We start from the raw sequence: 26,454 nt of genomic DNA, 5'->3' as shown, positions 1-26,454 counted from the left end.
CGTAGTATATAACGCAGGCCACGCAGTATATAACACAGCCACGTACTATATAACACAGCCCACGCAGTATATAGCAGCCACGCAGTATATAACACAGGTGACGTAGTATATAACACAGGCCACGTAATATATAGCACAGCCCATGCAGTATATAGCAGCCACATAGTATATAACACAGCCCACACAGTAAATAACAGTGGCCACGTAATATATAGCACAGCCCACGCAGTATATAACACAGGCCACGTAGTATATAACACTGGCCTGTTATGACCTGGTGGTCAGGACAATAATGGACCTGGTGGTTAAGATCACACGGAATGACCTGATAGTTACTGATAATAAGGACGAGCTCTGGGACGTGGGAACTCTGCTGACCGCAATCCCTTATACTATCAAACACACTAGAAATAGCCGTGGATTGCTCCTAACGCTCCCTATGCAACTCGGCACAGCCTAAGAAACTAGCTAGCCCTAAAGATAGAAAAATAAGCCTACCTTGCCTCAGAGAAATTCCCCAAAGGAAAAGGCAGCCCCCCACATATAATGACTGTGAGTAAAGATGAAAATACAAACACAGAGATTAAATAGATTTAGCAAAGTGAGGCCCGACTTACTGAACAGACCGAGGATAGGAAAGATAGCTTTGCGGTCAGCACAAAAACCTACAAAAAAGACCACGCAAAGGGCGCAAAAAGACCCTCCGCACCGACTCACGGTGCGGAGGCGCTCCCTCTGCGTCCCAGAGCTTCCAGCAAGCAAGACAACAAATAAAATAGCAAGCTGGACAGAAAAAATAGCAAACCAAAGAAATACAAGCAGGAACTTAGCTTCTGATGGGAAGACAGGTCACAAGAATGATCCAGGAGAGAACTAGACCAATACTGGAACATTGACAGGTGGCGTGGAGCAAAGATCTAAGAGCAGTTAAATAGAGCAGCAGCTAACGAATTAACCTCGTCACCTGAGGAAGGAAACTCAAACACCCACCAGAGGAAGTCCATGGACAGAACCAGCCGAAGTACCATTCATGACCACAGGAGGGAGCCCGACAACAGAATTCACAACACTGGCCACACAGTATATAACAGCCCACGCAGTATATAGCAGCCACATAGTATATAACACAGCCCACACAGTATATAACAGTGGCCACGTAATATATAGCACAGCACACGCAGTATATAACAGTGGCCACGTAATATATAGCACAGCACACGCAGTATATATAACAGTGGCCACGTAATATATAGCACAGCCCACGCAGTATATAACACTGCCTATGTAGCATATAGCAGCCACACGGTATCTAACAGCCCATGTAGTATTTAGCAGTGTGGGCACCATATCCCTGTTAAAAAAAATAATTAAAATAAAAAATAGTCATATACTCACCCCTGGGATCCAGCGAAGCTCCGGCGATACGCGCACGGCTGCCAGCATCTTCCGTTCCCAGGATGCATTGCGAAATTACCCAGATGACTTAGCGGTCTCGCGAGACCGCTAAGTCATCTGGGTAATTTTGCAATGCATCGTCGGGAACGGAAGATGCCGGCAGGCGCGTGCAGCTCGGCGAACAACAGTGGGTGAGAATAGCAGGTTTTTGTTTTTTTATTATTTTTAACATTACATTTTTTTTACTATTGATGCCGCATAGGCAGCATCAATAGTAAAAAGTTGGGGACACACAGGGTTAATAGCAGCGGTTACGGAGTGTGTTACCCGCGGCATAACGCGGTCCGTTACCGCTGGCATTAACCCTGTGTGAGCGGTGACTGGAGGGGATTATGCGGGCGCCGGGCACTGACTGCGGGGAGGAAGGAGCGGCCATTTTCTTCCAGACTGTGCCCGTCGCTGATTGGTCGCGGCAAAACAGCCACGACCAATCAGCGACTTGGATGTCCATGACAGACAGAGGCCGCGACCAATCAATATCCGTGACAGACAGACAGACAGAAGTGACCCTTAGACAATTATATAGTAGATACGGTATATCTGTGTGATCAGGAGATAAGTCACTACACGTACGGGGGGCTGCTACCTTCTGACCTCCGGCTACTGCTATTTCACCAGTGCCATACAGGATGGATCCAAGATGGAGAGATGAAAATGACACATCAGGAGGATAATCTTGGAGGCTATTGTGCCCACAATCCGGAAGTAGCAGCGAATGTTTCCTGCGTCTAAAACGCTGCCTTCTATTGAACGCAGGTAAATCTCCATGTGTTCACTGAACCACGTGGAATCTATACATTCTATTCACCACATTTCTGTGGCTGAGACTCACATTTCCGCAAGAGAAACTGACATGCTGCTGTCCTGAAAGAGGAGTCACATGTCAGCATCCGCGGGGGATCATACACGCATGGTGCACACGGTATTTCTAGAAATCCCATCCACCACGCTGTAACATCTGGCCGCTACGGTGTTGACGCTGTATAAATACGCAGTAATTCCCGAGCGTGGGCACATTCCCTTACTGTATCCCTTTCTCTTTGATTTGTTTCGGAGTCTATTCATCTTCATAGATAAGGGGGGGGTTTGCTTTAATTCTCATTATAAGAATAATCATCTCTTTATTTATATAGCGCCAACATATTCTGCAGCGATTTACAGGTTGCACACATTATCATCGCTGTAAATTAATATATATAATATAATATGAATATAAATCTATCATATAATATAAATAATATAAATTCCCTATCAGTCTCTGGAATGTGGGAGGAAACCGGAGAACCCGGAGGAAACCCACGCAAACACAGGGAGAACATACAAACTCCTTGCAGATGTTGTCCTTGGTGGGATTTGAACCCAGGACCCCAGCAGGGTTCTTTTTCACAGAACATTTTAAGGACTGGTCACTGGGTAAATTTAGGACACTTTTTGCTCTTATTTTATTCCAGATTATGCAGATTTTTGCACAAACACTCCATACGGATCCTGGGATTTGGGGCTTATTTTCTGACAACTTATGGTATTTAGTAAAAGACCGTAAAAATGAACGCTAAACAAAAAGGCCTAAATCTGTGGATCTGTGTGGAGCAATAAACGCAAAAAAACCCCACTAAAAACAAGCCAGCAAACTGCGGGGACCATCGGGAATACAACCAGAACAAACGCTGCCCACATGACCTGATGACGGCTCCTCTGACTAGGAGGTCTAATCTCCGGTGATTTACCAGTGTCATTTAGAGTGCGCCCCTCATCTGCCCCCCACATACGTGCTCTAGTTAACCCTTGCAGTAGGTACACATCTACCGCCATGTTCCTTTCAATGCGATAAAACGTAGGCCAAGCTAAGCGATCTGCGCTCATTCCAGGAAATAAAACAAATTTACATCACATAAATTGCAACAAAAACTGGAAATATAATATTGTAAACAATATGGGAAAAATGAATGTGAATGGGAAGGTGGTGAGGAGCCATTTCCCAGGCCGGGTGTCCTGCAGATTGTAGCTGTATTATCACGCTGTACCCCTGTACCCACACAGGGCCGTCAATGAGAACATGGCAATAAAGCCTTGTACATACACACTTCACAGGCCGGTGATCACGCGCTGCTCGCAGGCTCCGGCATTACCTGGAATTCACGTCCAGCACCAATATCTACCGGATGTCATTTTAGGGATCTGTAGAATGGTAAAATAATCGCTTTGCATTGTGGGTAATAAATGCACCGCGTGGAGTTGACGCTGGTTTCCGCTGCAAATATCCGCGCTGCAGAGAAAACGCACAATGTATTAACCCTTAGTGGACTGCCTTTTTTTAATCGGACATTGTCATTTTCTGTAGTAATAACTCTGGGATGTTTCTATATATCCCATTGATTGAGATTGTTTTTTGTGACATATTATGATAAATGGTAAATTTAGGTTGCTCATATCAGAAATTTGCCAAAAATGTTTGAAAATTGAAATTTTCAAACTGTAAATAATTATCCCTTTAACGCCTTCATTGGGATTTTCCGTTTTTCCGTGTTCGTTTTTCGCTCCCCTCCTTCCCAGAGCCATAACTTTTGTTTTTTATTTTTCCGTCAATATGGCCATGTGAGGTCTTATTTTTTGCGGGACGAGTTGTACTTTTGAACGACACCATTGGTTTTACAATGACGTGTACTAGAAAATGGGGGAAAAAAATCCAAGTGCCATGAAATTGCAAAAAAAAAAAGTGCAATCCCACGCGTGTATTTTGTGTGGATTTTTTGCTAGGTTCACTAAATGCTAAAACTGATCTGTCATTATGATTCTCCAGGTCATTACGAGTTCACAGACACCAAACATGTCTAAGTTACGTTTTATCTAAGTGGTGAAAAAAAATTCCAAACTTTGCTGAAAAAAAAAAAAAAAATTGCGCCAATTTCCAATACCCGTAGCGTCTCCAATTTTTGCGATCTCAGGTTGGGTGAGGGCTTATGTTTTGCGTGCTGAGCTGACGTTTTTAATGACACCATTTTGGTGCAGATACGTTCTTTTGATCGCCCGTTATTGCATTTTAATTTAATATCGCGGTGACCCAAAAAAACAATTTTGGCGTTTTTAATTTTTTTCTCGCCACGCCGTTAAGCAATCAGGTTAATGCTTTTTTTTATTGATAGATTGGGCGATTCTGAACGCGGCGATACCAAATATGTGTATGTTTGATTTTATTTTTATTGTTTTATTTTGAATGGAGAGAATGGGGGGTGATTTAAACTTTTATATTTTTTTTAAATTTATTTAATATTTTTTTAAACATTTGTTTTTTTACTTTTGCCATGCTTCAATAGCTTCCATGGGAAGTTAGAAGGTGGCACAACTGGATCGGCTCAGCTACATAGGAGCGATCAGCAGAGGCTGCTTCTGATGGGCGGTGAGACCATCCCCACCGGTGTGACAGCCGCGGTTCCCACGCTGTGATTGGAGGTATAAAGTTTCCCTCCAGCAGCTGATGGGACTAACACTCATCATCCGACACCTGCTGACGCTAACAACAGTGAGAGCAGGAGCGAATGATGGGAGTATTCATCAGCCGCTCCTGCGCTGGAAATAAATAACTATAAAAACCCCTGAGTGGGTCCCGCTCCTTTATACACAACCAGCCTGGCTAAAGCAGACCGCTGGGACTGGTATTCTCAGGCTGGTCGGGGTCCCACGACTTTCTCACCGAGGTCTCCGCAGTTCAGCCCAGCTGGGCACGCCACCACTAGTCACTGAGGCTAAGCTCGCGGCAGCTCAGTCACCCGTGGTTCTCAGCCTGGACGGTCACATCTTGGCACAGTCCAGGTGGGAAACTATTTATCCCCCAGACATGGTTTACAGCGTGGGACAGAACGACAGAGGTGAGGGATATGGCTGTTTTTTTATTTTTGGTTTATTACAGGAGAACGAGGGCTTCTGTGGAATTAGGCGAGGTTGTAAGTATAGTTTAATTAAGATTATTAAAGGAGTCTGTGTCATTCTTTCAATTAAAGGACTTTATTCTGTTTTTATACAATGTGACTATGGGGTTAATAATGGGAGCATCTTATTGATACCTCTTCATTACTAACCTGGGGGCTTGATGTCACCTGACAATACAAAGGTGACATCAACCCCCCAACTATCACCCCACTTGCCACCACTACAGGACAGGAAGAGCGAGACTAAGTGCCAGAATTGGAACATCTTAGATATGCGCCTTTTCTGGGGCAGTTGACAGGTGATGTTTTTAGCCTGGAGGGGCAGTATCCATGGCCCCTTCCTAGGCTATTAACATCAGACCGCAGCTGTCTGCATAACCTTTGCTGATTATTATAGGGGAACTCTGTCATTCTTTTTTAGGTCATCCATTTTAATAGCCAGTAAAGGCTAAATATACAGTTGCGAGCTGATATTAATAGCCTGGGAAGCTCCATGAGTATTACCCCCTTCCCAGGCTATAAACATCTGCCGCATGCCATCTGCTTTCCCTCTGCTGGTTAACAAAATTATGTGGGACACCACGCCATATTTTTTTTTCAGAAAAATAATATTTTAATAATTAAATACGTGTACAGTAAGCTGCATACACACTGTGCTAATTGTATTTGTCACTGACATCTTTATATCTATGTATCTATGTGTATATATCTATACACCTGTCACTGTGATATTACTGTATTGCATGAATTGCTGGCTTTCTTCTATGTGTGTATGCAATATATATATATACATATGTGTCTGTGTCACTGACATCTATACATCTATGTATTCTATTCGATTCTAACCTGTCACTTTGATTTTACAGTATGCGGATGACGAATTGTCGGCTTTTCAAAGAATCTAGAGTTATGGCTCTACAGGAAGTTTTATTTTTTCCCTCTGGGGGGCACTCAACTTTATTAGCGTGCACAAAGAGACAAGTTAGGCTACTTTCACACTAGCGTTTTCTGCAATCCGTCACAATGCGTCGTTTTGCAGAAAAAACGCATCCTGCAAAAGTGCTTGCAGGATGCGTTTTTTCCCCATAGACTTGTATTAACGACGCATTTGCGACGGATTGCCACACGTCGCATCCGTCGAGCGACGGATGCGTCGTGCTTTTGCGGACCATCGGGAGCAAAAAACGCTACATGTAACGTTTTTTTGCTCCTGACGGACCGCTTTTTCTGACCGCGCATGCGCGGCCGGAACTCCGCCCCCACCTCCCCGCACCTTACAATGGGGCAGCGGATGCGCCGGAGAAATGCATCCGCTGCCTCCATTGTGCAGTACGTTAAACGCTAGCGTCGGAATCTCTCCCCGACGCATTGCGACGGGGAGATTCCGACGCTAGTGTGAAAGTAGCCTTAGCCCCAAACACACATGAAAAAAAAAAAAGCACCAAAACCGCAAAGATATACGCATCAAAACATGTGTTTTGCTGCATCATCTTTCCTGCCAAGAAATCAGGTTTTGCTGCAGAAAAAACCACAGCAAAAACGCCCTGTGTGAACGTAAACTTATAGTACAGGAGCGTAGGGAAGCCGAAAAACCTACACTGAACACAGGAACCAGTCCGACTGGCTCAGCTGACAATTTGCTAGTGATTTTCCCTGGATATTAGCAGAAAGACGTAGAAAAACAGAGGAAATGCCAGTCATGCGCAGAACGCTGCCGTCTCCAGGGATTACCGAGATCACAAATCAAAGCTGCGAGCCCGCAGAGCATGCTGGGAAACTGCAATCCTGCTAGGCTGAGCTCAGATAAAAGCACAACACGTTCACAGTCAGTGCAGAAAACCGACGCTTCTCAGCCCACCATCACATAACAGCAGAGACATTACTAACCCCGACAACATGTCTGCTCCATGCAGGTACTAAATGGTCAGCTCACCTCCTGGCAAGTCATTTTATAAGAAATACTGTAAACAATTCAGCTGGGAGATGTTCTTCTGTTATTTTATTCCTCCTAAAACTTCCAGGGGTTACTCCCATCTCCAAGATCCCTTCCCAATATGTAGTAGTGTAACATTAATATTAGCAAACAACCTCAATTAGATTTGTTATGTCGCTTACTCCATGTGGGGTTCTGCAGCAGCTGAGGTATTCATATGTGAAACCATAAAAACAATTTTGGAAGAAAAAAAAAGTGCAATTTGATAAAATGATTTACTGGAAAAAGATTATGTCTGAAATAATAGTGACTTATGAATAAAATAAAAAAGTTCACATGAGTTCATGACAAAATACACAATTACAAAAGTAACAATGGCGGGAGGTGAATTGGTCAGGAATAGTTAACACTGAGTTTGTAGGACACTGTTCACTTGTATACTTTGGTCAGCCCTTGAGCTGGTCGGGTATTGTTCAATTTCACACCTTGGTCAGCCAGTAATGGAATTAAACAGTACTAATCCGATCTGCCAGGTGAGGAGACCAAGACATTATGGTTTCAATTTGAGGGGGATTAAAAAAAAAAAAAAAAATGGGTTTCACATCATGCTGTGCCTGTTTTTTTTTTTTTTTTTACTAAAACGCAGCAAAACCTGACACCTTTTCTGCTGCATTTTTGCACTTACTCATTGCCTTCTACAGGTGAAAAAAAACGCTGAAAAAAGGGACATGCTGCAGTTTTCAAGAACGCAGCAGTTTTCCAATTCAGTCAAGGGGGGAATAAACTGTGCACGAGATTTCTGAAGTCTCAGCTTTTGCCGGTACTGTAAAAACAAAGCTTTCAATTTGCATTAAACATAAACTGCAGCAAAAAGGCAACATGTGAACATGGCCGTGCAAGGTTTTTAATGATAGTCAGTACTTTCTAGGACCGCCTTTCTCTGCAGTCTTTTGGGGTCTGTCTCTACCATCTTTGCACATCTTGGACCTCGTGGGGTTGAATGACTGCTACATCAGTGTGGGCAGAAAAGCCGAGAGAGTTTGGGGCACAACAGTAGATAAGGAGGAGAACGTCTCACTGTCCACTAACTGAGGTCCGCTCCGGGGTAGGGAGGAACAAAAAAAAAACACAGACATTTATTCAAATAGATCACACTCTGCAACCTCAACATAACCCCAAATCTGAATTTATCACAAATTTCTCGAGATCCTACTTAGTTTTCAGATAAGAAAACTGAACCAGTAATGGGATTAATACCAAACGTATTAGCAAAATGTAGATAAAATATAATTTATTGAAAAATGCAATACACATATATATTCATCTATATCTTTATTATCCATTAGATGGCACTACAAATAAATAGGTAATTAGGGAAAGGTTAATATAGTAACCCTGAGTGGGGTATTCATCAAGTTACTATACCTTACATTTCCCAAAGGATTTCTATATGTTCAGACCTTTCCCTATATATTTGTTCTTATGTGGTGCCATCTTCTGGCTAATTGATATATTTATATTTTAATTTGCATTTTTCAATAAATTGTATTTGATCTAAATTTTGTTAATACATTTTGTGTGAATCCTATTATTGGTTCAGTTGCATGCTTTCTTCTCTGATCTGCTACTCTCAGAACCATATATACCCCACCACGAATTAATTGGTGGGAACATGCCATATTTACGATGGTTTCAATGATCTGCCTAAATTTACAATTATTCTCTTGGACTGATTGCTAATACTGGTTTACCCCCAAATAAATTGCACTCACCAGATCCCAAACTACTCGATTTCACAAGTGATCGGCTCGCCTCTCACCCACAAATCTGCGTCACCGTCCAGCCCTCCTGGAGCCTGGAAATATTATCACGAGCGCTCCGAGCGAGGCGATACCGGTCGCATCACAACAAGGGCTTATTTTTGGATGGAGTAGGGTTTAAATTTTTACACATATCCCATAAAACCGGAAATCTCATGAATGTGTTATATATATATATATATATATATGTGTATGTATGTATGTATGTATGTATGTATGTATGTATGTATGTATATATATATATATATATATATATATATTAGCACTGTACTGTATATAGCGCAGAACGGTAGGTCACTGCTTAGCACTGTTTGCGTTACAGCGCTAGGGTCCTGGGTTCAAATCCCACCAAGCACCACATTTCCAAGGGGTCTGTGTATCCTCCCAGTGTTTTTGTGGTTTCGTGATAGGGAATTTAGACTGTGAGCCCCGATGGGGACAGTGATGATGTCTGTAAAGCTGTGGAATTACTTGTGGTATATATAAGGTATGAATAAATGAGTAAAATAATGAAACATCACAGATCAGAAGTTGGACATTTCTCCATTAGAGAAAATGAGCTCAAATTGACAGAAGCGACATCTCAAATTTGGGACCAGGTTAACAAAAGGCTGGGACAGTAAGGCCACATTCACACGTTCCTTTTTATCCTGCGGGTTCTCCCGCAGCGGATTTGATAAATCTGCAGGGCAAACCCGCTGCGGTTATCCCTGCGGGTTCCGCTGCGGGATTTACCCCTACTATTGATGCTGCATATGCAGCAATATGCAGCATCAATAGTAGTGTTAAAAATAATAAAATCATGGTACACTCACCCTCTGACGTCCCGATCTCCTCGGCGCTGCAGGCGGCGGTCCGGTTCCAAAGATGCTGTGCGACCAGGACCTTCGGTGACGTCACGGTCATGTGACCACGACGTCACCGCAGGTCCTGGTCGCATAGCAAACCTGAGACCGGACGGCCGCGTGCAGCGCTGAGACTTCAGAGGTGAGTATAGCATTATTTTTTATTTTAATTCTTTTTTTTTTAATACAAATATGGTTCCAGGGGCCTAGAGGAGCGTCTCCTCTCCTCCACCCCGGGTATAACCCGCACATTATCCGCATTACTTCCCGCATGGTGGGCTCAGCCCCATGCGGGAAGTAAGCGGATCAATGCATTTGTATGGGTGCAGAATCGCTGCGATTCTGCACAAAGAAGTGACATGGTCCTTCTTTTTTCCCGCAGCAATTCAGCGCGTTTTTTTTCGGGTTTTTCCGCATCATGTGCACTGCGGTTTCTGTTTTCCATAGGGTAACATTGTACTGTACCCTGCATGGAAAACAGCTGCGGACCCACAGCGGCAAAATCGCCGCGGTTCCGCAGTAAAAACCGCATAGTGTGAACATGGCCTAAGAGGTACTAATGAAAACAACTGGAGGGTCACTGTGCAATTAAGAAAATCCGTTTGCAGAGAAGGCCTTGCATATTTCATCAAGACGATGCTAAAACACACGTTGCACGTATCACAGCCGCACGGCTCCATAGAAGAGGTCAGTGTCGAACCTTTCACCAATTCCAAGCACTATGAAAAGACAAAACCCACCGAAGCCCTGGACTCAGGAGCATCAGACAAGGGGACAACGTTCCTCTTCCAAAACTCCAACCCCAAAGTTCACAGTTTGTGGAAAGAGGAACCAGGGAAGTTGTTCAGTGGGGAACACGGCCCGGGACCTCTCTTTTTCAGATGTCGCCACCATCAATTTGTAAATTAGTTACGGTAATTCCTTGAGATGAAGTGGAGAAATGTCCAGCATTCACCTTCTGATCTGTGTAATTAAATACGGCGATAAGAAATGTCCAGAAGATTGCATTCCTGTCTTCCTTACACTGGGTCCTGGGGTTGCACAGGAGATGGCCCACACAACATGGATGGACACAGTTACACTCACTCCATTGCTGAGCTTGTAAAGCTCATGTAAGGGACGTCACGCAGGAAGCATCTGAGGGCAGCAAGATGTTCCATAACTTGTGGGAAAACCAGATTTGTGCTGGTGATTTAACAAGTCTGTCATCTCGAATGCAAAAATAACTTCTTATAAAGAGGGTGTGAGGAGAAAGGCAATGACACGGCCCTGTGAGCCGCAGGGTGACTGTAACTACCTGGGTGATCGGCCGAGAACCTCTGAATCACCAAGAACACAGGCCGCAACAAGGCAGCGACCGCAGACACTACACGTCCTTAAAAATCAGAAAAATCGCATTTAAACAGTGGGGCATCATTAGTCTTTTTGCTGTGCTTTCTTGAACATAAAAATCTTTAAAATTAGAAATCTTACAGCTTTTACACAAGGGGCTGCTTTAGACCCCAATTTTCTGTTTTATCTAGAGATGAGCGAACAATAAGCCATCGATCAGCTCCGTATCTTGTGGCTGCAGAATACGGACCTGGCAGCTGGATTAGGGAGCCTTCACATTGTGCTTCTCTGCACGTCCCAAACCCAGCAAAACGGTATTGGACCGGATGAAGCAGAGGGGCCATAGACTAGAACGATGCCGGCAGTGCTGTGCATCGTATTCAGGCACACAGGCCCAGCGGACGCGGACACCAGATGCAGAATACTATGTCCAAGTGTCGGCCTAATAATGATGGACGGCAGAGACCATGCTCGCGCTGCCGGCACCATTATAGTCCATGGCTCTTTCGGCACATACGCCCAAATCCAGTTTTGTTGGAGGTTTGGACATAAGCCCCAACGGGACCCGCTGAACGCAGTGTGAAAGCACCCATCATGCGAATCTATTCGCCCATCTCCAGCCTTTTCAGAAGTTTTCTTATCACAATAGGTGATGTCCCCCTGCAGACCCTGCTGCCCCTCACAATGCTCGGTAGATGGCTCCATAGAAAATCCGGGGTCAAAGGTTGGTCATTGCGGCCAATGTGTGGATTTCATGGAACCGGACGTTAAGACTAAAAAAAAAAAAAAAAAGTGGCCAATGGTGAAAATTGCAAGATTTCTCATTTATTTTTTTTTTATAAAAAAAAAATAAGAATTGTGAAATGGAGAAAAAAAAGGAAAAAAAAAACACGGCCAGAATTTTTAACCCTTAGAGACCAGGCCTATTTTTTACAATTCTGACCACTGTCCATTTATGAAGTTATAACTCTGGAACGCTTCAACGCATCCCGCTGATTCTGAGATTGTTTTCTCGTGACATATTGTACTTCATGATAATGGGAAATTTTCTTCGATATAATTTGTGTTTATTTGTGAAATCAAAACGGAAATATATTGAAAATTTCACAATTTTCAAACTTTGAATTTTTATGCCCTTAAATCAAGAGTTATGTCACACAAAACCCTTAATAAATAACATTTCCCACATGTCTACTTTACATCAGCACAATTTTGGTATTTTTTTTTTGTTAGGAAGTTATAAGTATTGATGGGCGAACACCTGGATGTTCGGATCTGGCGGGTTCGGGTACCAGAACAGCACCTGGACTCCATTCACTTGAATGTGGGGCCTGAACATCCAGTGTTTGCCACACTGATAGATGAGGGTTGCGGCCCCCAGTTGTGAGTTTTGTCTGGCTGGTTATCAAAAATACGGGGAATCCACACCGTGTTTTTTTTTTATTTTTTAAATCATTTATTTACAGCGCAGGCGCCGGCTGATGATTACTCCCATCAGCCACTCCTGCTCTCGCTGTTATTAGCGGCAGCAAGAGTCGGATGATGGGAGCTGTGGTCCCATCAGCCAACACCAGCGACCGAAGGTAAACTGTATACCTCCAACCACAGCTGCACACTCATGCTACCTTTTGACAGCGTGGGAACCGTGGCTCTCTGACCGGCGGTGATGATTTTACTGTCATGCTCATGATAGCGAGACAAACACCCGGTGTTCAGGGGGCCGAACAGTAACATGGACTTCCTGGTGAACAGTATGGACACCAAACCGTACTGTTCAGGTTCCCCCATCTCTAGTTATAAGGGTTAAAAGTTGACCAGTGATTTCATTTTTCTAACAAAATTCACAAAACCATTTTGTTTTCAGGACACCACATCACATTTGAAGTGATTTTGAGGGGTCTATATGACAAAGTACCCAAAAGTGACACCGTTTTAAAAACTCTTCCCCCTCAAGGTGCTCAAATCCGAACCCTTCAGGTGCTTCACAGGAACTGAAGCAATCAGGAAGGGAAAAAAAATGAACATTTAATTATTTTTCACAAGGGTAACAGGAGAAAATGGACCCCAAAATGTATTGTGCACTTTCTCCTTATTTGTGGGTGCAGGTCAGGACTCGGAAGAGGAGCGCCATTTGACTTCTCGAATTTAAAAATTTGTTGGAATAATTAGCAGACACCATGTTGCGTTTGAAGAGCCCCCGATGTGTCTAAACAGTGGAAACCCCCCACAAGTGACATCATTTTGGAAACCACACAAGGATTTTATCCAGGGGTATAGTGAGCACTCAGAACCCACAGGTATGACACAGAATTGGATAACATTGGGTTGTCATATTGAATATGTCGTCATTAGTGTTCAGCGCCAGTGCTCACTGCTCCAGTTTGCAAGGGGTGCTCGGTATACACCAAATATCGCGGGGGGTCGTGTGACACGCTCAGGTCTCCACTCCACATGTGTCGCGGCTGACCCCCCCCCCCCCCCTTCAATTCAAACCCTGACCAAAACACACCCCTAACCATAACCCTAAGACGGCCCTAGCCCCAACTGCAAAGAATAGAAAAAAAAAGATAAAAATTATTAAAAAAAATTATAACTAAGTGGGTAACAAAGGGGGTTTCATTTACTATTTTTTTTAATTATTGTGATAGGGTCTATCACTGTGATCAAAAGGAACCAAAAGGAAAACTGCCCTATTGTTGTCAGGTATCAGGTATGCGCATGTACCCGCCATTTTTTTTTCCCAGGAAGAGGATGCCGGGTTGGGGAACAGATCAGGAGGGTCCGGGGATGGCAGAGATACCAGGAAAGTCTCGGGGGGCATCATTTCTTTCTCCTCTGATCAGAAAAGAGAGAAATTATTGAAACAGCTGGCACATTTTTTGTGAATGCCATTATTCACTGGATAACAAGAATCACGTGATCGGACATCGGAAAATCCATCCCTGATCGTGTTTCCGGGTTCTCAGCTCCCCCCAGTGTCCGAAACCCTGGAGAATTTCTTACTCTAGGGGGGCGCTACAGCCTTATTCCCAATTGCAGTTTTAAAACAGCGATGAGGTAATAAGGACCCTCAGCGGCCGCGGTTTTAATGCGTATCGTTGTTAACGGGATAAACAATACATTTCACACAAACTTCATTTAACCCCTTAGTGACAGAGCCAATTTGGTACTTAATGACCGGGCCAATTTTTGCAATTCTGACCACTGTCACTTTATGAGGTTATAACTCTGGAACGCTTCAACGGATCCCGCTGATTCTGAGACTGTTTTTTCGTGACATATTGTACTTCATGTTAGTGGTAACATTTCTTCGATATTACTTGCGATTATTTATGAAAAAAAACGGAAATATGGCGAAAATTTTTAAAATTTTGCAATTTTCAAACTTTGTATTTTTATGCCCTTAAATCAGAGAGATATGTCACGAAAAATAGTTAATAAATAACATTTCCCACATGTCTACTTTACATCAGCACAATTTTGGAAACAAAATTTTTTTTTGTTAGGGAGTTATAAGGGTTAAAAGTTGACCAGCAATTTCTCATTTTTACAACACCATTTTTTTTTAGGGACCACATCACATTTGAAGTCATTTTGAGGGGTCTATATGATAGAAAATAATGAAGTGTGACACCATTCTAAAAACTACACCCCTCAAGGTTCTCAAAACCACATTCAAGAAGTTTATTAACCCTTTACGTGCTTCACAGGAACTGAAACAATGTGGAAGGAAAAAATGAACATTTAACTTTTTTTTGCAAACATCTTAATTCAGAACCATTTTTTTTTATTTTCACAAGTGTAAAAACAGAAATGTAACCATAAATTTTGTTATGCAATTTCTCCTGAATACGCCAATACCCCATATGTGAGGGTAAACCACTTTTTGGGCGCACCGCAGAACTTAGAAGTGAAGGAGCGCCTTTTGACTTTTTCAATGCAGAATTGGCTGGAATTGAGATGGGACGCCATGTCGCGTTTGGAGAGCCCCTGATGTGCCTAAACAGTGGAAACCCCCCACAAGTGACACCATTTTGGAAACTAGACCCCTTAAGGAACTTATCTAGATGTGTGGCGAGCACTTTGAACCCCCATGTGCTTCACAGAAGTTTATAACGTAGAGCCGTGAAAATAAAAAATCGCTTTTGTTTACACAAAAATGATCTTTTCGCCCACAAATTCTTATTTTCACAAGGGTAACAGGAGAAATTAGACCACAAAAGTTGTTGTGCAATTTCTCCTGAGTACGCTGATACCCAATATGTGGGGGTAAACCACTGTTTGGGCGCACCGCAGAGCTTGGAAGAGAAAGAGTGCCGTTTTACTTTTTCAATGCAGAATTGGCTGGAATTGAGATTGGACGCCATGTCGCGTTTAGAGAGCTCCTGATCTGCCTAAACAGTGGAAATCCCCCACAAGTGACCCCATTTTGGAAACTAGACCCCCCAAGGAACTTATCTAGATGTGTGGTGAGCACTTTGAATGCCCAAGTGCTTCACAGAAGTTTATAACGTAGAGCCGTGAATTTTTTTCCACAAAAAAGATTTTTTAGCCCCCAAGTTTTTATTTTCACAAGGGTAACAAGAGAAATTGGACCCCAAAAGTTGTTGTCCAATTTGTCCTGAGTATGCTGGTACCCCATATGTGGGGGTAAACCACTGTTTGGGCGCACGGCAGAGCTCGTAAGGGAAGGAGCGCCGTTTTGGAATGCAGACTTAGATAGAATGGTCTGTGGGCGTTATGTTGCAATTGCAGAGCCCCTGATGTACCTAAACAGTAGTAACCCTCCCACAAGTGACCCCGTTTTGGAAACTAGACCCCCCAAGGAACTTATATAGATGTGTGGTGAGAACTTTGAATGCCCAAGTGCTTCACAGAAGTTTAGAATGCAGAGTCATAAAAAAAAATATATATTTTTCCACAAAAAGGATTTTGTAGCCCCCAAGTTTTTATTTTCACAAGGGTAACAAGAGAAATTGGACCCCAGAAGTTGTTGTCCAATTTATCCCGAGTATGCTGATGCCAAATATGTGGGGGTAACCCACTGTTTGGGCGCACGGCAGAGCTCAGAAGGGAGGGAGCACCATTTGACTTTTTGAGCGCAAAATTGGCTGTCGTGTTTGGAGACCCCCTGATGTACCTAAACAGTGGAAACCCCCCAATTCTAGCTCCAACCCAACTCCAACACACCCGTAACCCTAATCCCAACCCGATCCATAATCCTAATCACTAACCCTAACCATAATCACAATCCTTACCCCAAAACAACCCTAATGTCAACCCTAACCATAACCCTAATCAAAACCCTAAATCCAACACACCCCTAATCCTAATCTCAGCACTAACCTCAAACCTAACCCTAATCCCAATACACCCCTAATCCCAACCCTAACCTTAACCCTAATCCCAACCGTAACCCTAATGCCAACCCTAATCCAAACCCTAACCCTAATCCCAACTCTAACCCTAACTTTAGCCCCAACCCTAGCCCTAACTTTAGCCCCAACCCTAACCCTAAGGCTACTTTCACACTTGCGTCGTTTGGCATCCATCGCAATCCGTCATTTTGGACAAGAAACGGATCCTGCAAATGTGCCCGCAGGATGCGTTTTTTGCCCATAGACTTGTATTGCCGACGGATCGTGACGGATGGCCACACGTCGCGTTCGTAATGCACTGGATCAGTGTTTTGGCGGACCGTCAGCACAAAAAAACGTTCAATGTAACGTTTTTTTTGTACGTCGCATCCGCCATTTCTGACCGCGCATGCGTGGCCGTAACTCCGCCCCCTCCTCCCCAGGACATAGATTGGGCAGCGGATGCGTTGAAAAACTACATCCGCTGCCCACGTTTTGCACAATTTTCACAACGTGCGTCGGTATGTCGGGCCGATGCATTGCGACGGCCCCGTACCGACGTAAGTGTGAAAGAAGCCTAACCCTAAATTTAGCGCCAACCCTAACTCTAAATTTAGCCCCAACCCTAAATTTAGCCCTAACCCTACCCCTAACCCTAGCCCTAACCCTAGCCCTAACCCTAGCCCTAACCCTAATTTTAGCCCCAACTGCTCTTCTCCTGCCGGCCGGCAGATGGAGACAGATGGCGGGCGCACTGCACATGCGCCCGCCATTTTCTTTTGCCCAGAAGATGCCGGCGGCCAGGAGGAGCAGCAGGAGGATCCAGGGACACAGGTGAGTATGATAGGGTCCCCGAATCCCCCTATTTCTCTGTCCTGTGATGTGCGATCACATCAGAGGACAGAGAATTACTTTGCCTATTTTTTTTTTTTTTTTTTGCGGTCGCCGGTAAACAGTTAATTACCGGCGATCGCAAAACAGGGGTCGCTAAAACCGACCCCCGATCATGCTCTTTGGGGTCTCGGCTACCCCCGGCAGCCGAGACCCCAAAGATCCTCGCGGGGCCGGCCGGCGGGCGCACTGCGCATGCGCCCGCCATTTTCAAGATGGCGGCGCCCACCGGGAGCCACGAGGAGCATCGGGGGAGATAGGCAAGTATTGGGGGGCTACCTGGGACCCCTTTTCTCTATCCTCCGATGTGCGATCACATCGGAGGATGGAGAAATTAAAAAGAGATCGCTTTTTTTTTTTTTGCGATCGCCGGTAAACGGTTAATTACCGGCGATCGCAAATGCGGGGTGGGTTAAAAACCCCCCGAATCATGTTCTCTGGGGTCTCGGCTACCCCCGGCAGCCGAGACCCCGGAGAAAATCCGACTCTGGGGGGCGCTATTTACTGTTTCCACAGCGCCGTTAATTAAGTACCCTTAGCGGCCGCCGTTAAAAGGCGTATCGGCGGTCGCTAAGGGGTTAAAGAACAAAGTTATTTCCTGCTGTCACATGCCTTTTAATGGAAACTGCTCATATTCATACTAAAAACAAACAATTGCACAAATCCACAGCTAAGAAATCAGAACACTGTTTAGGGTATTCTGAGAAAGGTGAATATGTGGCGATTTTACTTTTCAAAAACATTTGGCAAAACTGTCAAAGTAATGCAAAGTGTGACCCCGGCCTTATGGTACATATGGATGTGCACGCCCCATAAATGAATGGCGGATGACTTGTCTTGTCTTTCCTACACATGCAGCCGATCTTCTATTGATGTAAATGCTCCACTGGAAATAGCATCCCGCAGGTTTCCTCCACCCAAGACTCTGCGCAGTAATAAGTCCTTAGCGGAGAAGGCCGCGGCTGCCATATTGCTCCTACTTAATCACATTACTGTCTTTATTATCTAGGGTAAGAATGACGCCGTGGGATAGGGTATCAGTTACTGGCTGTAATCCTGAAGCTTTACTAGACCCGTGCACAGAAATTTATCATGGTGGATTTACCACATCATTAACCATGTCATAAAAATGTGATGCCACAAATTAGATTTCAACAAGGTGAGCGACGCACTTAGGAAATGGTAAGAAACCCACCCCAGATCAGACAGGATACACGACACGCTTTCTCCAGCTTTACTGTGGAATTCACCCATCATGATGCGTAAAGCTGGAAATCCACATGGAAGGCTCAGCACACAAAGCGCACAACTGAAAGAGGCCACCTCATGAAGACGACGCCTCCTGATGAAGAAGACGCCGTCCCATGAAGAAGACGCCACCGCATGAAGAAGACGCCACCGCATGAAGACGCCACCGCATGAAGAAGACGCCACCGCATGAAGAAGACGCCACCGCATGAAGAAGACGCCACCGCATGAAGAAGACGCCACCGCATGAAGAAGACGCCACCGCATGAAGACGCCGTCACATGAAGAAGACGCCATCTCATGAAGACGCCATCTCATGAAGAAGACGCCGTCACATGAAGACGACGCCATCTCATGAAGAAGACGCCGTCTCATGAAGAAGACGCCACCTCATGAAGAAGACACCACCTCATGAAGAAGACGCCATCTCATGAAGAAGACACCACCTCATGAAGAAGACGCCACCTCATGAAGAAGACGCCACCTCATGAAGACGACGCCATCTCATGAAGAAGACGCCACCTCATGAAGACGACGCCATCACATGAAGACGACGCCATCTCATGAAGAAGACGCCACCTCATGAAGAAGACGCCATCTCATGAAGAAGACGCCTTGCTCAAGTCTGCACAAACTGGTCCCATCCTGCTTCTGACTTCAGCAATCGATGCGTTAAGTTGACAGTCGTATAGCTTAATGGCTGCCACGTGACACTACATGTGAACTTTATATATATTAGGCTACTTTCACACTAGCGTCGGAATCTCCCCATCGCAATGCGTCGGGCAGAGACTCCGACGCTAGCGTTTGACGCACTGCACAACGGGTGCAGCGGATGCATTTCTCCGGCGCATCCGCTGCCCCATTCCGAGGTGTGGGGAGGTGGGGGCGGAGTTCCGGCCGCGCATGCGCGGTCGGAAAAAGCGGTCCGTCAGGAGCAAAAAACGTTACATGTAACGTTTTTTGCTCCCGGCGGTCCGCCACAACACGGCGCAACCGTCGCACGACGGTTGCGATGTGTGGCAAAGCGTCGCTAATGTTAATCTATGGGGCAAAAACGCATCCTGCAAACAACTTTGCAGGATGCATTTTTTGCCATAAACGACGCATTGCGACGTCTGGCAAAAAACGCCAGTGTGAAAGTAGCCTTACAGTCACTTATATAAGGCAATTCATTCCACAGACATCGATGCCCAATTGGGGCTCACTTTCTATATTGCTTATGGAAACCGAACAACCCGGAGGAAATTCACGCAAACACGGGAAGAGCATACAAACTCCTTGCAGATGTCGTCCTTGGTGGGATTTGAACCCAGGACCCCAGCGCTGCAGGGTCACATCGAGCCACCATCCTGCCTATTGGCAGTGCAAGTTTCCTCCCACATGTCCTTAGAATGGCGCTGGTGGAGGAGCATGTGACCAGACGCGCCCCTCAGCCTTCTCCAATTGTAACACCTCACATGGGAAATCTGCTTTTCTATTGGAGGAGGCTGAGTGGCGGGTCTGGTCACATGCTCCTCAATTAGTAGACATTCTAAGGACAGAAGTACTGGTCACAAGCAAAAGTGGTCAACCCCTTTATAGGGGTGGTCCAAAATGAATATTGATTTTCATCTTAAATGTCCATTTAATAGTTTTTCTAATATGGTTTAACTAAACAGTTCATACCGTGCCCTCTCTAAGGCTACTTTCACACTAGCGTCGGTACGGGCCCGTCGCAGTGCGTCGGGCTGACGTACCAACGCATGCTGTGAAGTAAAAGCACAACGGGGGCAGCGGATGCAGTTTTTGAACGCATCCGCTGCCCCATTGTAAAGTCCGGGGAGGAGGGGGCGGAGCTCTGGCCGTGCATGCGCGGTCGGAAATGGCAGACACGACGCACAAAAAAAGTTACATGTAGCGGTTTTTTTGTGCCCACGGTCCGGCAAAACACGACGCATCCGTCGGACTTCGGATGTGACGTGCGGCAATCCGTCGCTAATGAAAGTCTATGGAGAAAAAGCGCATCCTGCGGGCAACTTTGCAGGATGCATTGCGACGGAGGCCAAACGAGGCTAGTGTGAAAGTAGCCGTATCTGCTTTATTTTACTTATTTTTACCTATTTTTCTTTAGATGATGGTTCATGTGTGAAACCCCAGTGCATGCTGGGATACTCAAACAAGCATCCATCAGGAGGCCTGGGCTGAAATCAGTCCCAGCCTTTGTCCCCATTGCGCAGAGTGAGAAGGGAGCTCGTATTCAGCATATGTGGGAATTGACAACTGGCACACGCGCAGTACAGTAGGGACGAGCCTCATCCATGCAATGGATGCAACTGATGACGCTGGGTTTCGGGAGTGGGGAACAGAGGCTGCGCCGGTGACCAAAGCCCCTGAAAGATTGGCGCTTTACCTATCTGGGGCGATTCTTTGGTCAATATATGTTTAATACGTTTCAATCTCTCTTTCACATCCCATATATTGTACAATCTCTTGCCGCTTACACCTAAAGAACATCTCTAGAATCTGCCCGTTTCTCACCACTGAAACAACAAAACCCCTCACTGTCGCCCTGATCCACTCCCACCTGGACTACTGTAACTCTCTATTAATTGGCCTCCCCCTCACTCGACGTTTCCCCTCTCCAGTCCATCCTTAATGCAGCATCCAGGGTCGTCCATCTGGCTAATCGGTATTCGGACGCCTCCGCTCTTCACCAGTCGTTACACTGGCTGCCCAGCCTCACTCCGTACACTACAACGACCATTCTCAGGGGCAACAGCTCCACTCCCAAGGAGGTCAATGGCTGAAATTACCACCGCGCATCTGGTAACCAGATGTTGGGACCCCTCTAAGGTACCCCACACAGAATAGAAAGCATTTGTCTGAATGATGGCTTGGCTGGCAATCATCACTCCCAACGCCACCGTACACAGGAGCGCCGGCTCTGCCATCTTCTCTTTAGAAATGCTATAAAAGAAAAAAAAAATCAGGCAGACGGGGGCTTCCATGTGTGATATGGTTATAGCAGATACAGTAAGGATGAAAAATCAAGTGCAGCATTATGCAACCACAGTAATGAGCAAGGTGACTTCTGTCGGCCCCCATGTGGACCACCTTCTGGCTCAGAGGACAAGTTTATCTGGTGACATTTTTATATTATAGTCTTATTTTTTTGGAATTTACCACAGTTTTAGTCTGGATTAAACACAACAGCGATGAAAGCAGTTTTAATCAGACAGCGCCATTGGGCTTCCTATTTACTACTGATTTTCTGTATGACAGAGCCGCAGCTGGACTAGCAGAGAATAAAAGGATCGGCGTTCTGAAATGTGACATGTCGGATCCTTATCCTCTCTGGAAATCATCTGTCAGGGTCAGTCGCACCCCCCAAAGCACAATAATCTGTTGTCTAAGCCCCACCAAATTGCTGTCTTCCGCAGACATTGGTTTAAGGTGCGTGGGGAGTTAAATGTGTTAACTTTATAGAAGTCCTGAATAACACAAACAGTATCATAAAAAAAATATATATGGAAGGCGAAGATTTTGTGTGGAAATCAAGATCACTTGATGCAATGGAAAGCCAACTACAATGGTACCCTGAGGAGAAAAGGGCAATAAGGCTTAAAAATCTACAGCCGAGAGAAAACAGTGGCCACAAAAACCTTTACTGCCTAATTAATTAAATTACTCCTCAGCAGTAGATATCTTGTCATTCAGTCATTGAAAATGTAACAAACAAACTTTTCGAGACTGATCCGATGTCGACAGTTCAAAAAATAATGGTCATCTCTTCAGTCAGCCATTAGAAGGTACCAACTCCAGAGGACTCTCATTTTGGCTATATTTATTTTTAATAGCCGACACACAGTACAAATAGATTTTTCCGGATACCCAATTGTACGATTCTCTGCCATTAGGGGAAGGCTTCGCAGGCCGGTGGTCTTCAGCTACAACAACCGGCGGCAGCTTTCTAGGAGAAATGGTTATTCTTTGATAAAATGAAATAATTCAATGTTTTAAACCACAGCAGCCATGTGAATGCCACGTCTGGCCTTACCCCAAAATCTTATGAAGTAATTGCTCTATTAGCAAGGTCTAAATTATCTTTAGGTAAATAGACAGAGGACAAAAGTTCAGGCAGTCGCAGACATCAGCCACATTCAGGAGGAGCTGCGGGAAGAATGGAAGGAGGCGACTGCTCGGCACAAACACGGCCTGTCTTTCAGGTTTGCACATTTGCATGTAATAGCCGCCTGCTTACCACTGGTCATCTTTAATGGCCGAACAATGAAAAGCAAAACTACCGAGGTTTTATGTGTGCTACAAGATTGTGTAATCCAGGGAGAAGTCAAAATGGCCCCCGTCTTTGTACCCAGTCTGGTAGTACAAAGGTTTATCAATGATTCGGAAGGGAAGAACTGGACAAAGGCATTCATTATCACATGTGAGGAGGACGACGATGGGCAGAACTATAACCCTCCAGCTCCAGAATTAGAAATCAGTCCATTTCTTAGGACGAGTATAAACGTTCCACCAATGTTAACAGTAAATTCCCTGAAGTTGCACAGGAGCAATACTAACGCAGCGGCCCCGTCCAGCGCACATCTGATGTAACGTATTAGAATCCAGGTGCCATGAGAAATCCAGGACACAGATCCAATTTAAGAGATGTATCAGTAATGTGAGGAATCTGTCCACAAAGCGAAAACCCTGGGCAGTGATGTGCTATGTAAATCCAGGAGGGGGTGCGCATAGCAAATGACGAAGCATAATCCCCTCCCTGGGCTTTTGTAAGGTATCCAGGTTCATTGTGAAGCAGTTCACACTTTGCATTAATGAGAGAATGGCGCTCCCTCCCCCACCATAGCTCCATGCTGCCTGGAGGAGGAAGTGCAATGTGCTGGGCCTGGGAGGTGGCATTCGGCCAAACCAAACTGGATTATTCCAGTCCAGACTGGCTGCAGACATACAAACGCGAAATCCCATCCTCCGCTCAGAGACCACCTCTCTTTCCCAGTGGCTGTGCAGCCCACAGCAGACACCCAGCACACACTGGCATTCCCACGCACAGAGGACACACTTCACAGGGCTGATAGCGCAGCACACACCTCCCACTTCCTGCATTCTTATGGCGAAGGACAAATAACAGTGACTACATAGAAGGCGGCACACTCCAGGATTTCATCACACCAACACTCAAGTTAGGACCAAAGGGTTTCATTTTCTAGATTACTGATTTATATGCACCTTTCAATGAATCAAAGAGATCCTCATTGTTCTGGACTGTAAATAAACTGCGCTACAAAAGTCACTTGTGGCTTCATTCTTCTATCAGATGACAAATAGATCATTTGTGCCACATTAATGTAACAAAACAAATAAGAGAGCTCTACTTAAAGGGAACCTGTCACCTGAATTTGGCGGGACTGGTTTTGGGTCATATGGGCGGAGTTTTCGGGTGTTTGATTCACCCTTTCCTTACCCGCTGGCTGCATGCTGGCTGCAATATTGGATTGAAGTTCATTCTCTGTCCTCCATAGTACACGCCTGCACAGGGCAAGATTGCTTTGCGCAGGCATGTAGTACGGAGGACAGAGAATGAACTTCAATCCAATATTGCAGCCAGCATGCAGCCAGCGGGTAAGGAAAGGGTGAATCAAACACCCGAAAACTCCGCCCATATGACCCAAAACCAGTCCCGCCAAATTCAGGTGACAGGTTCCCTTTAAAGACCGACCACCAGAACCATTTCAGACTAATGTGACCACTTCATGCTGTGGACAGTGGCTGATGTGAGGCTCGGGGCGTGGACAGTGGCTGATGTGAGGCTCGGGGCGTGGACAGTGGCTGATGTGAGGCTCGGGGCGTGGACAGTGGCTGATGTGAGGCTCGGGGCGTGGACAGTGGCTGATGTGAGGCTCGGGGCGTGGACAGTGGCTGATGTGAGGCTCGGGGGGTGGACAGTGGCTGATGTGAGGCTCGGGGCGTGGACAGTGGCTGATGTGAGGCTCGGGGCGTGGACAGTGGCTGATGTGAGGCTCGGGGCGTGGACAGTGGCTGATGTGAGGCTCGGGGCGTGGACAGTGGCTGATGTGAGGCTCGGGGCGTGGACAGTGGCTGATGTGAGGCTCGGGGCGTGGACAGTGGCTGATGTGAGGCTCGGGGCGTGGACAGTGGCTGATGTGAGGCTCGGGGCGTGGACAGTGGCTGATGTGAGGCTCGGGGCGTGGACAGTGGCTGATGTGAGGCTCGGGGCGTGGACAGTGGCTGATGTGAGGCTCGGGGTGTGGACAGTGGCTGATGTGAGGCTCGGGGTGTGGACAGTGGCTGATGTGAGGCTCGGGGTGTGGACAGTGGCTGATGTGAGGCTCGGGGCGTGGACAGTGGCTGATGTGAGGCTCGGGGCGTGGACAGTGGCTGATGTGAGGCTCGGGGTGTGGACAGTGGCTGATGTGAGGCTCGGGGCGTGGACAGTGGCTGATGTGAGGCTCGGGGTGTGGACAGTGGCTGATGTGAGGCTCGGGGCGTGGACAGTGGCTGATGTGAGGCTCGGGGTGTGGACAGTGGCTGATGTGATGTGATCCTGAAGTTACTGAACCGCCGCGCAACCTGCCCTACCCTCTCCTAGTGTTTCATCACCCATCCCCTGTAGACTGTGAGCCCTCGCGGGCAGGGTCCTCCCTCCTTATGTACCCGTGTGCCTGTTATCTGCTCATGTTTAATGTATTTGTCTATATTTGCCTCGTATTCACATGTAAAGCGCCATGGAATAAATGGCGCTATAATAATAATAATAATGTGAGGCTCAGGGTGTGGACAGTGGCTGATGTGAGGTTCGAGGCGTGGACAGTGACTGATGTGAGGCTCGGGGTGTAGACAGTGGCTGATGTGAGGCTCAGGGTGTGGACAGTGGCTGATGTGAGGCTCAGGGTGTGGACAGTGGCTGATGTGAGGCTCAGGGTGTGGACAGTGGCTGATGTGAGGCTCAGGGTGTGGACAGTGGCTGATGTGAGGCTCGGGGTGTAGACAGTGGCTGATGTGAGGCTCAGGGTGTGGACAGTGGCTGATGTGAGGCTCGGGGCGTGGACAGTGGCTGATGTGAGGCTCAGGGTGTAGACAGTGGCTGATGTGAGGCTCAGGGTGTGGACAGTGGCTGATGTGAGGCTCGGGGTGTGGACAGTGACTGATGTGAGGCTCAGGGTGTGGACAGTGGCTGATGTGAGGCTCGGGGTGTGGACAGTGGCTGATGTGAGGCTCGGGGTGTGGACAGTGACTGATGTGAGGCTCGGGGCGTGGACAGTGACTGATGTGAGGCTCAGGGTGTGGACAGTGGCTGATGTGAGGCTCAGGGTGTGGACAGTGGCTGATGTGATGTGATCCTGAAGTTACTGAACCGCCGCGCAACCTGCCCTACCCTCTCCTAGTGTTTCATCACCCATCCCCTGTAGACTGTGAGCCCTCGCGGGCAGGGTCCTCCCTCCTTATGTACCCGTGTGCCTGTTATCTGCTCATGTTTAATGTATTTGTCTATATTTGCCTCGTATTCACATGTAAAGCGCCATGGAATAAATGGCGCTATAATAATAATAATAATAATGTGAGGCTCAGGGTGTGGACAGTGGCTGATGTGAGGTTCGAGGCGTGGACAGTGACTGATGTGAGGCT

At 46.1% G+C, this 26,454-nt stretch overlaps 1 protein-coding gene across 5 annotated transcripts in view; it reads right to left on the bottom strand.

Annotated features, from left to right (window-relative positions):
- Positions 1–26,454, bottom strand: part of SPEN (spen family transcriptional repressor) — a 76,541-nt gene that overhangs the window by 30,942 nt on the left and 19,145 nt on the right. The gene's annotated exons all lie outside the window — the stretch shown is intronic.

Source organism: Ranitomeya imitator, chromosome 10 (assembly GCF_032444005.1).
Source record: "Ranitomeya imitator isolate aRanImi1 chromosome 10, aRanImi1.pri, whole genome shotgun sequence".
NCBI lineage: Eukaryota > Metazoa > Chordata > Amphibia > Anura > Dendrobatidae > Ranitomeya > Ranitomeya imitator.
This window is presented reverse-complemented; position numbering and strand designations above follow the sequence as displayed.